Source organism: Marmota flaviventris, chromosome 2 (assembly GCF_047511675.1).
Source record: "Marmota flaviventris isolate mMarFla1 chromosome 2, mMarFla1.hap1, whole genome shotgun sequence".
In the NCBI taxonomy this organism is placed as follows: Eukaryota; Metazoa; Chordata; class Mammalia; order Rodentia; family Sciuridae; genus Marmota; species Marmota flaviventris.
The window spans coordinates 73,123,565-73,135,698 of record NC_092499.1 but is presented as its reverse complement, the minus strand read 5'-3'; positions in this window follow the sequence as shown (position 1 = coordinate 73,135,698).

Below are 12,134 nucleotides of genomic sequence, written 5' to 3'. Positions count from 1 at the left end.
AGTTAATCACTTTCAGAGAGTTCAGGCTATAAACCTTTAAGATCTACAGTTTTAGATGTTTTTTTTTTTCAAGTTGCCGGTCATTAGAATGTTCACAGGAAGAGCCTTCCCTCCCTCTTCACCTTCCTCTTCCCCACCCCCCCCCACCCCCTTGTTTCCTTACTCCAAACCAACTTCATTAAGCACACCACATGAAAAGGCTTCATTCTTAGAGATCCTATTAAAATGCCTTTTGCAGAAAATTTCCTCTCCTACTGCCTTGAATGTGAGCTAGTTGACCTGAAAAGCAGCAGCTGTTCTGTGACCTGACAGTTTTATGGCTGTTGAGTTCCCACTAAAAGCCTGGCCTTCCAATATCTGTCAGGGGCACTGCTAGCAGCAGGGTCATGCAAAACCCTATAGCACCCAACTCTCGGCTGAAGGATGAATGCAACGCTGAACAAATCCTCTATCATAACCTGGGGAAATGACACCTCTAGGGCAACTGGCATTGAGTTTTTCCCCATTGGACTCTGGCAACAGAGACCTTGCTCCCATCTGCCTGTTCCCTTCTCTTCCACTAACATCTGAGCAACACATGAGACCCAAGAACTCTGAGTTCCAGAGTTGTCCCTACTGCTATCAGTCATGAGCAGATCAGTCTCTCAAACATCTTTTTTTTCCCCCACTTTGAATCTGGAGAGAGTAGTTCTAAAACTTTCCATGATAGAATTCTGTAATTCTGCTTCTGAGATTCCCAGCCCCTGGGCACTGGGGATTCATAGCAGCCAACTTACTACTTGAATTAAACAAACTGTCCTGATTGCACTGTTTATCAGTGACAGCCAAGAAACCCGGCTTTTGCCCTGGCTGTTTGGGAAGGGGAAAGGTCAAAGGGCAATTGCTGAGAGCACACTGCATTTTAGCGGTCACAGAGCACATCCCACGAGTTTCCTTTACTAGGTCACTGTGGTAATGTGGCCTTGGGGCCCCATCCGGGATGCACCAAAATCACATGCATTGATTTTATTGTAAAATCAATGTATATCATTAACGTGGATTTTCCCTATAGAGGCCACTGTGGTAACTTAGGAAGAGAGAACTTGCAAGAGGGGGAAGGAGCAACTCAACTAAATGGATGGGCTCTGCTCTCTTCACTGGAGTGCTTACAATGGTTGCGCTTCAAAACAACACTGTCAAGTGAAAATGCACCCTTGGGAGGTGGCTCAGGGACTCACTCGCTCATTAGCATCCACTGACAAGAAACTTTTTAGCCTGAAACACGAGATATTAAGAAGATAGGACAGCTGCCCTAGGATATGTAAAGAGAGAGAAAACTCATTCATTCGTACTCGCCAGAGGCAGGGCTACCAGTAAAGGGGGAAGTCAGATTGATTTTTGTTTTCCTCAACCCATAGAGAACGTTCAAACTCCTGAAATTAACCAGCAATTGAACGGGCTGCCACATAAAGTACCGAGCACCACTTCCTTTAAGGTATTCAGACTCATCGACTGGATGCCCAAAGACTGGGTGGCCATCCGGTCAAATTGGGAACATTGTTTGAAGTTCAGAACTACGTGGCAATTCAGATGGATAATTTTTTAGAAAAACTTTTTATTTGAAAATAATTTCACACACAAAAAAGATTGCTTGTGTGTCCGAAGTCTGAATGGGTCTTACTGGGACAAACCCTAGGTGTCATGAAGGCTGCATTCCTTTCTGAAGACTCTAAAGGATGAATGGATAAAAAAAATGTGGCATTTATACACAATGGAGTATTACTCTGCATTAAAAAATGACAAAATCATAGAATTTACAGGGAAATGGATGGCATTAGAGCAGATTATGCTAAGTGAAGCTAGCCAATCCCTAAAAAACAAATGCCAAATGTCTTCTTTGATATAAGGAGAGTAACTAAGAACAGAGTAGGGTCGAAGAGCATGAGAAGAAGATTAACATTAAACAGGGATGAGAGGTGGGAGGGAAAGGGAGAGAGAAGGGAAATTGCATGGAAATGGAAGGAGACCCTCAGAGTTATACAAAAGTACATACAAGAGGAAGTGAGGGGAAAGGGAAAAATAATACAAGGGGGACAAATGAATGTCAGTAGAGGGGGCAGAGAGAGAAGAGGCGAGGGGAGGGGAGGGGAGGGGGGTTAGTAGAGGATAGGAAAGGCAGCAGAACACAACAGACACTAGTATGGCAATATGTAAATCAATGGATGTGTAACTGATGTGATTCTGCAATCTGTATATGGGGTAAAAATGGGAGCTCATAACCCACTTGAATCAAAGTGTGAAATATGATATATCAAGAATTATGTAATGTTTTGAACAGCCAACAATAAAAAATTAAAAAATATATTTAAAAAAACTATAGTGGTTTAGTAAATAAAATTTTTTTTAACTCCCCCCCAAAAACAAAAAAAGACTCTAAAGGAGAATATGTTCCCAGTTGTCCAAGGCTACCTCTATATCTTGGCTTGTGACTCCCTTTCTCCACTTGCAAAGCCACCAATGACAGGTTGAGCTCTTCTCATGATGCAGGTCTCTGAACTTTCTCCCATTGTGATCTCTCTCTAACCAAAGCTTAGGAATATTCATTTTTAAAGATCCATGTCATTAAATTGGATCCATCCAATAAACTAGGAGAACTCCGCCTATCTCAAGGTCATACCCACAATCACATCTGTGAAGTCTCTTTTGCAATGGAAAATAACTTATGTACAGATTCCAAGGACTAGGGCATGGATGTCTTTGAGAGGCCATTATTATTCCTATTATAGAGTAAAGGAGACCCAAGTCTTTAAATTTTAAAAAGTCCCCCTGAGCTAGAGGAAAAGTTAATAAAGAGAGATGCAGACAGACTTAGATAGTTTAGCCAGGTGCAGTGGTACATGCTTATAATCCCAGAGGCTGGGGAGGCTGAGGCAGGAGGATCATGAGTTTAAAGCCATCCTCAGCAACTTTGCAAGGCCCTAAGTAAAATATTTAAAAAATAAATAAATAAAAGGGCTGAGAATGTGGCTCAGTAGTTAAGCACCCCTGAATTCAATCCCCTGTACCAAAAAAAAAAAAAATGATTTAGATAGTTTGATGAAACTTCTTAGTTTTAAATGTGAGAAAAGAAAAAAAAAATCAATAAACCAGATCAGATTGCATTTTTGGTACCTAAGAACACAGAGACATGACCATTCTCCCATCTCATGAGGCCATTATTATTCAACTCCAAACAGAGGTAACTTCATCATTTATGTTGAATGAGGTTTGGAGGTGACAAACTGGTTGCAAGTGAGAAAAAGGCAGGGAGGGGGACTTGGAGGATTTGTCTTTATGACATGTCAATATAGTAGTCAACAGTCCCAATGTCTTGGGTCAACATGCCCCATTTCATTTATAGTAAAAGCCAAGTTAAAGGCTTTTCCATGACTCATACCATTCTGCATGATCTAAACCCTGCTCCACATCTCTCTCCAAGTCATCCCGGAGCCCTTTCGGCTTAGGCAATCCACAGCAGCCACATGGCCTCCTGCTGTCTCCTGACCACAAAGCATTTACACTGTTCTTCCCATAGGTACCATCTTGTTCTCTTCTTTTCCCCTTTAGGTCTTCATGTAAGGGATTCTTTCTCACATAAAGGCAGCAAGGCCTTTCCTGCTCTGATCACCCCACTTAAAGTTCTTCTGCCTCACAATCCTAATTGTTCATATCCAGCACTATTTTGCTAGAAAATGTGTCATTTCTAATACACTAATACAATTTATTGTGTATTATCTGTCCACTCCCCATCCACATTAGAGTATAAGATCCTCAAGGGCAGATGTTTTGTCTACTTTGTTTACAGAAATATTGAATATTTGGAAAAAGTACCCAGTACATGTCCTCAGCACCTACGTGTGAAAGGAATTCATGAATGCATGAATAAATGAAGGGCAAACACTAATTTTACTTAAAGTGTGGGGCGGGGTGTGGGTGGGTGGGTGGCTTATAAGGAATGACATTGTGGTGAGATAGTAAAAATCCCCAAGCTGCTGCTTGATTCTTTCACTACTACAGGATGTGTGTAGGAGAGAGACCCCCAAAGAGGGGAATGGGAAGTGAGAGAGAGAGAATGCTGTGGGGAGGAGAGAGGAGGAGGAGGGGAGGGAAGAGTGGGAGTGGAGGAAGAGACTTACTGGTGCTGTGGTTTGGACGAGTGTTTCCCCAGGGGTCTGTGTTGAAGGCTGGTTGCCCAGGGTGGCAGGACTGGGAGGTACCGTGTACCTAAGAGGCAAACCTCTGAAAGGAACTGTGGGACTCTGGCCTGTCTTCTTTCTCTTTACTTCCTAGCTGGAGATGTCAGTGGATTGCTCCACTGGACACTCCTGCCATGCTGTGCCACCATCACAAGAGGACCAAACCAACAAGCTGCCTGATTTTGGACTTGAACCTCCAAAACAATAAACCAGTGTTAATCTCACTTTATTTCATATGTAGCTTATCTTGGGTATTTCATTAGAGTGATGGGAAGCTGAGCAATACATCTGACACCAAAAATATAAATGCCAACGGATAAAAGCAGCCATATTGTAAGGTCCTTTATGTCTTAGTGTTTAACCCCTAGTAAAGTAATGATTCAAACAAGTATTATGCTCCTCAATACCTAACCCTTTATAAATTAGTTCTATAAAGAATCATTCCCTAAAGCAATTCTAAATATCCTACCAGCTCTCTTCCAAGTTTTCCTCCCCTAGGGAGAAGGAACAGATTTGGAGACCAACACAGAGCTGCAAACCACTTTGACTTTGTGCTCTATTATACAAATTCAAGAGCTCAGAGAGTATGAGCCTTTTTCAGGGGAGAATTCTTTCCCCTCTCCTGGTTTCATGAGGATGGAGGGAAGTAAATGCAAGGCAATTTCCCAATCTTTTATAGAGCAGTGATGGGGGATAGCCTCTCATTTCTCTTTTGAAATCAGAAAAACAGTGTTATGATTTGGATATGAGGTGTCCGCCCAAATCTCCTGTGTTAATGAAGGAATTTTCAGAGGTGAAATGGTTATGAGAGTTGTATCCTAATCAGTCCCTCCTAGTTTGAACAGACTAATTGGGTGGTAACCATAAGGCAGGTGGGGTGTGGCTGGAGGAAGTGAATCACTGGGAACGAGCCCTGGAAGAGTGCTTCTTCCCCGCAGCCCCTTCCCCTTCCTCTCTGTGCTTCCTGACCAGCAAGAATGGAGCAGTGCTCCTCCTCTGTACCTCCCGCCATGTTGTTCTGCTTCATGATGGGCCCAAAGTAAAGGAATTGGCCCACCATGGGCTAAATCTCTGAAACTGTGAGCCAAAATGAACTTTCTCTCCTCTAAGTTGCTGTTGTCGGGTATTTTGGTCACAATAATGCAAAACTGACTAAAAACAAATAGAGGTTTGAATATTTTTCTAATTTAAAGTTTTCATATTAGTAGAGTTTAAAATGAGTATATATATATATATATAACTCATATACATATACACATATATATGTAGTTCTAAATGTTAAATATTTATGTATTTAGTTCAGACCATAGGTTCCTGGTTAGTTTCTCCCCTTGGAAGTCTCATGGATATTTCAAATTCGACACTCCAAAATGGAACCAATCTTTTGTCTTAAACTTGCTCCGGCTCTAGTCTGCTGTCTCTCAAATGTTAGGAACTTTGTTTCCTTCCCTTGTCACACAACTCAGACCCGCTCCTATAGCAACTCCTTCAGGCTTCCCCTTCAAAATTTGTGCAGAATTGATCTGTTCTCATAATGTCCACAATTGCCACTCTGGTCAGTGTGTCATCATCTGCCTCCTTGACTATTGCAATGGCCCTTTCACTGATCCCCAGAGCCTTGGCACCCACAGTGTTCTCATCACTACAGTCAACGCAATGCTTTCAAAATGTGTAAAAAGTCCTATGACTCTGCCTGGACTCTCCAGAGGCTTCCCAGCTCAGTTAGAAGTAATTACCACAGTTCTTACAATGGCTTCCTTGACCCCAATGTTCTGGACACTGGCCCAGCCCGGTCACCCTCTGACCTCATCCCTACTAATTTCTCTCCTCCTCCCTTTGCTCCAGCCATACTGGCTTCCTTTTCTTCCTTGAACATACCATACACTGACCCACATCAGTCTTTGCACTTGTTTCCTTTGCCTGAGACACTCTTCTCTTTGACATCACATAACTTTCTCTGTCATCTCCTCCAAGTCTTTGTTCTAAATTAACTTTATCAGTAATGACTTCCCCACCACCCAGTTCATAATTACAACTCATGCCCATCCCAGAACCCATTCTATTCTCTATATTTTCATAACAATAATCATCATGCATTTTGCACATAATTTGTTAATTGTTTTCTGATCCGGTCTATGAGATCCATGAAGTTTTTTAAAAAAATATATTTCCCTGTATCATTCACTGTATATTCATTCCCATTATATGGAACAAGGTCTGACATATTGAGGGATCTCATTAAATATTTGTTCAATTGAATAAATAAATAAAAGTCTATTTCTTGGTAGGTCAAATAACCATGGTAGAGAATTTGCCTAGCATATGCACAAGGCCCTGGGTTTGATCCCCAGGATGATTTTAGAAAGGACCATTTAGTTGACTTAGATAAACTAAGATCGACAGGGTTTCACAGTATCTCTTATACATTGTATTCCAGGGTTTTTAGAGGTGGGGGCAGCAATTTCAAGGCCTTTCTCTCGCATGTGTTTGAGACATTCTCAGGGAGATGCCAGTGCCTCTTTGAAGCCATTAACACCAAGACATGGACTTAGGATGGCCCTGTGAGTGTCTGGACTCCCTGGAAGAAGCCATTCTGTCAACTAACTTTGGGAACCAGTGAAAACAAAGAAGTAAGTCCCATTGTGTATGATATGCTATCACCATGTTGTCATTTCCTGAGCTACATTCTGTTCTTCTTAACAGTGGCTTCATTGCCAATTTTCAATTCAAAAGAACATTACAAGGGGAAAAAAAATCTGAATCTTTATGTAGCGTTTCCTAGAGTAATAAACACAGGATTTCCTGCATCTGAAATGACTTCAACAAATTGTGTGTTCCTTCAAATGGACCTGGTAACAAATTTGGACTCTGTTCCTGTAGGTGCGGCTAAGCTTGCTGATTGAAATCTCCTCCAGCTGAGCAAGGTTTTTTGTTTTTGTTTTTGTTTTTTTACAGCTATCCAGTCCTACTAAGGCCATGAGCCACAGGGATGAGTTCTCATTTCAAGCTGATTTCTTCGTGGCCTTCATATTTCATGTGTTTGCATCTTGTCTTCCTACACTGAATACACAACCTCTAAGTGACAGAATCATCCTTTTCATCCAAGAGCTCAGGGTAGCTGGGCGAAGCAGCTAATGCCTGTAATCCCAGAGGCTTGGGAGGCTGAGACAGGAGGATCTCAAATTCAAAGCCATCCTCAACAAAAGAGAGGTGGAGAGAGAGAGAGAGAGAGAGAGAGAGAGAGAGAGAGAGAGAGAGAGAGAGAGAGGTGTTCAGCAATTCAGTGAGACCCTGTCCTCAAATAAAATACAAAATAAGGCTGGGGATGTGGCTCAGTGGTTGAGTGTCCCTGAGTTCAATCCCCGGTACCCCCCACGCCCACCCCCCCCAAAAAATCCCACGTAGGCAGACAGTTAACAAATGCTTTTGAGTCATTCATCTTAGAAACACTAAGATGAGATACCTCCGGAGGGATGACTCTGAGGTTTTGAGTGCTGGCATTTGTTTCTGGCAGGGAAGGATAAACGTCCCAGCTGACCATCTCAACAGGAAGGAAGTATGTGCTGTTGACCTGGGGACAGGCATCTCCCCCTCTCAGATATTACTCTGGTCGCACCAGGATAATTTGTAAATCGAAATTAGAAACGGTTCCTTTCCCCATTTCCCTTTCCTAATAAAGTGCTCATGATGAACTAAGTGAGTGGCGTCCCCTCTCCAGACTCCATTCACTCTTTGTTTTAAAATCCTTCTTTAGCAAGTTGCCTCCGGAAGCCTGTGGTTTCATAATTCCCAGTACACGTTGTTGGCCTGAAACCCATTTGTACTTTTAGTCACTGCATGATGTACCAGAGTCATAGCAACTGCCTCACTTTGCGAAAGAACACAAGATAGACAGGATATAATCAAAATTCTACAGAAATATGGTATTTTATGCCATTATGTGGAAATCACCAGGGAGGAAACTTTTTCAGGAAAAGCCAGGGAAAATCTTCAGAGTGAGCATTTGTAAGGTTCTTTCTACAATGTTGCCTAGTTGCTGTCAGATATAATCACCAACTACATACCTGGACAGGATCCCTGTGACCTGTCTTTGGATTCAGGGAACACAAATCTGTAGTTTCAGTGCATTGCCACTATTTATTTTGTTAGTCTCTTGAAATCAGTTACTGAGAATCCAAAAATATCTATCTGTTTATCATGTCTCCAAGGTTTAATGAGTTTATAAAAATGAACTCACTAAAATATGGCCATATAAATTTCCATAATTAACATTTGAGAGGGAATTCCCGTTCAGAACACTAACAATAACTACCATTTACTAAGGCCAGACACTGTAAAAAGCATTTCCCATGTAACAATCTGAAAAGAAATTCAATGAAATATTTTTTCTTTTATTTTACAGATGAGAAAACTAAATCTCAGGAAAATAAGGAATGTAACCAAAGTCACAGAATCCAACCAAAACCTCTAGGCTCTTAATAAACATTCAACAGGAAGAAACCTCAAAAGATACTGTCATTATCCTCCTAATTTTTTGTCTTCCATTTGATGGTGCTGTCAAGTTTACACTTGGAAATGAGCACAGAATCTGTAGTTCATTCTCTGGAACCAAGGCATCACTTTGATTTGCACCTGGAAATTCTTTAATAATGCAATGGTAGAACAACAGAATAGTCACAGAATCCTGGGGTCAGAGGGGACCTCAAGGCATGTTAGTGGACATATGCTGTTTTAATTTCCTGACATGGATTTCCTCTTTTGTCATCCATCCTCCCCCTTACCAGATGGTGAATCAAAATGTCCCCAGATCAAGAACACACATGTGGCCCAGACAAGGCAATCAGAGCTGAGTAACACCAAATCCGGTCCTGATGACAAGAAAGACAGCTCTTTTAGACCCATCTAAACAGAACTCAACAGACTCCCTGATCTGCTTTCCTTTCTGAAGCTTAGTTCTTCAGTTTTCCTAGCAATTCTCCAAACAGAAAGTCAGATTCTGTTGCTTACAAATGAAGAATTCTAATTGATGCAGATGTTTAATCTGGGATCTTTATGAGGCTCAGGAGCCAGACAAGTTAGTTGCTAGCCCTTTATTTCTGGTCAAGCACAAAGGATTCTATTTGAACCAAAGATCTTGTCATTAAAATAAAACATGAGATAGCACTAGTCCAGCAAGAACTCTAAGTCCTCATTAGCTCAAGTTATGACCATCCATACCAGTTCTTAGAACCTTTCATTTAGTTTTGCATACTAATATTTTGGAATCTAATTAAAATGCAAGAATGAGGAGGTGGCATCTAAAAGTTCTCTTCAGTTGCACGAAAATTTCTACCCAATCAAGAGAGAGACTTGGAGACAACTGCTATCCCAATTCACTCCCTGCTGATCATTTTTTTTTTTAGCCTCTTTTTTGTGTTCCAAAGAACATCTGAACTTTCCTTTAAACAACTTTTTACTAACACCAAGTTCAAATGGACAATGGCACATTTTTTCTGCACATATTCAATATTAGTCATTTTTATAGTTTTCTGTTCCATGCCTGTCAAAGGAGGTTTCTTCAATATGAAGGTTTCTTCAATATGACCAGCTAAATTTAACAAAGCCAACCAGAACTCCTGAGATGTACTGGTTATTCCTCACACTGTCCTTCAAGAATCCAAAGCTCTTTGTGAAGTAGATACATTTGATGTGTAGCTTTTTGGCTTGAGCTTGAAAGTAACTCAATATTTAATAGAAGACACCTGTCCTGTCTTCTGTAAGGATGGCCCTAGGCCTGAGCCTAAGCAACTCCATTTTAAAACTTCAGTTTGAAACCTGCAATCTCAATAGGCATCCCTAATGGAGCTCTCCAGTATGGCCCTCAGGCATAAACAGGTCATTTCTCCCCATCCTGACAAACTCAAGAGTGAAGTCCTGGCCCTGATAAGGGGTAAAGGCAAGAAAATCAGGGTGGGGACCACCAGACCAGATGCTTTAACCCCAGGGTAAATGATGTTTTTTTGTTTGTTTGTTTTTTAAGACAGAGGAGAGAGAGAGAGAGAGAGAGAGAGAGAGAGAGAGAGAGAGAGAGAGAGAGAGAATTTTTTTTTAATACTTATTTTTTAGTTTTTGGCGGACACAAACATCTTTGTTTGTGTGTGGTGCTGAGGATCGAACCTGGGCCGCACTCATGCCAGGCGAGCGCGCTACCGCTTGAGCCACATCCCCAGCCCAGTAAATGATGTTACTGAGGAGCCGCCCTCACACCGAAAAGCCTAATGAGAACCTGGACTAACGTCCCAATTCTTCTCATGGTTTGCCAGATTTCTCTGCATTTTCCTCACCGCTCTCAAACTCTATAGCCACATCTTGACCCTGGTGGGAGACACAACTTCTCCCCAGGACCCTCTCCTCAACTGGTCGTCAGCTCCATCCCAGGAGAAGGCTGCCTTGGTTCCTCATTTGTTCACCATGGTCTGAGTGAGTGTGCATCTGCTGGACTTAAAGACTAAGGCTTCAGACACTTGACTTAGCATACAGAGGGAATGTCTGTCATGAGCCTGTCATGATTAAATGTGTTTGCAGTGCTTAGAACTAATCTAGAATTATTTGCTGTGAATTGATTGTGACTATTGCAGTGCCTAGCATGGATTGTCATTTTCTTGACTAAGAACCTGTAGAGTGAAATTGTATTCAGTGATTTGAGTGAATAAAGCGTTGACAAAGACAGAAGCGCGTGGACATTCTTTATTTCTCTCCCTTAACTGCATAAGTCGCACCTTTTGCCATTGTGACATGTTCTCAAAAATAAGTGTATATTTAATAAATGAGCTAATGTCACATGAAAATTGAAGGTTTCCAAATATAATGTAACTAACATTAGGGGTGCTGTGGGGTTCCATATTCCAGTTAGAATTTTTACAGCATGGTGGCCGTTAACCAACATGGGAACAAACCAAATTCTAAAAGTTCAAATGGGATTTGCTGTTTAAAACTTGAAATATGACTTCCATTGGAAATCCTGTTACAAATAGTAGTCACGTCTTCAAATTCAGCCTACGAAAGGCTTTCAGATAATATTATGCGAACACTCCTAGCAAAGGTGTATATGAAAAAGGAAGGGAAGATTTTAAAATTTGATACGACACCCCTTGCCCCTCATTCTGGTTTTCAAGACTCCTTTACTTTCCTTGGTCTTCCCTGGGGTTTCCAGGCTGTGTTTACCTCAAGTACTACTACCCTCAGGTCACCTGAGGCCAAATTATCCCAAAAGCTTATTAAAGTGAAGGTGACAGAGGCCCATCTCTTAAGTAGATATTTCTAGAAGTGGGCCCGAAGACTACATTTTAACCACTTCCCCAGGTGATTCTTTTGAAGATCTGAGTTTTGAGAGCTACTGCCCTGAGTAGTTTTGTTTCTAACCCCCTTTTCCACCTCTACCCAAATCCCAACTTCTAATCATTCAATTTGGCTGGGCTCAGATCAAGATAAGAGAAATCCCAGAAATTAATGTGATTTTTCTGACAATTTAGGTGATGACATTCTCAGGGTTCTTATTCTTTTATCTCCCTAGGGAGACCCCTAACCTAAAGGAATCATTTTTTAACAGCTAGGTATATTTTTCTTCAGCTAGAGATAAATTTTTGGGAAAAAAATGGTGTCATTATAGATAATACTATGCAAATAGTCCTAGCAAAGGTGTATATGAAAAAGAAAGGGAAGATTTTAAAAGTTGATATGTCTTTTTTTTTTTAACTCAATGAGATCTGTTTTTCTGACCTATTAGGTATTTTGTGACAACAGAATTTTAAATGACTACCTAATATTTAAATTTTATGAACTTGACAAGTTGCCTATCTGTTGAACATTATCATTCTTATAAACAAGGCTCTGATGAATATTCTTGAATACAAATCTTTGACAAAAATCTCTCATTTTTCC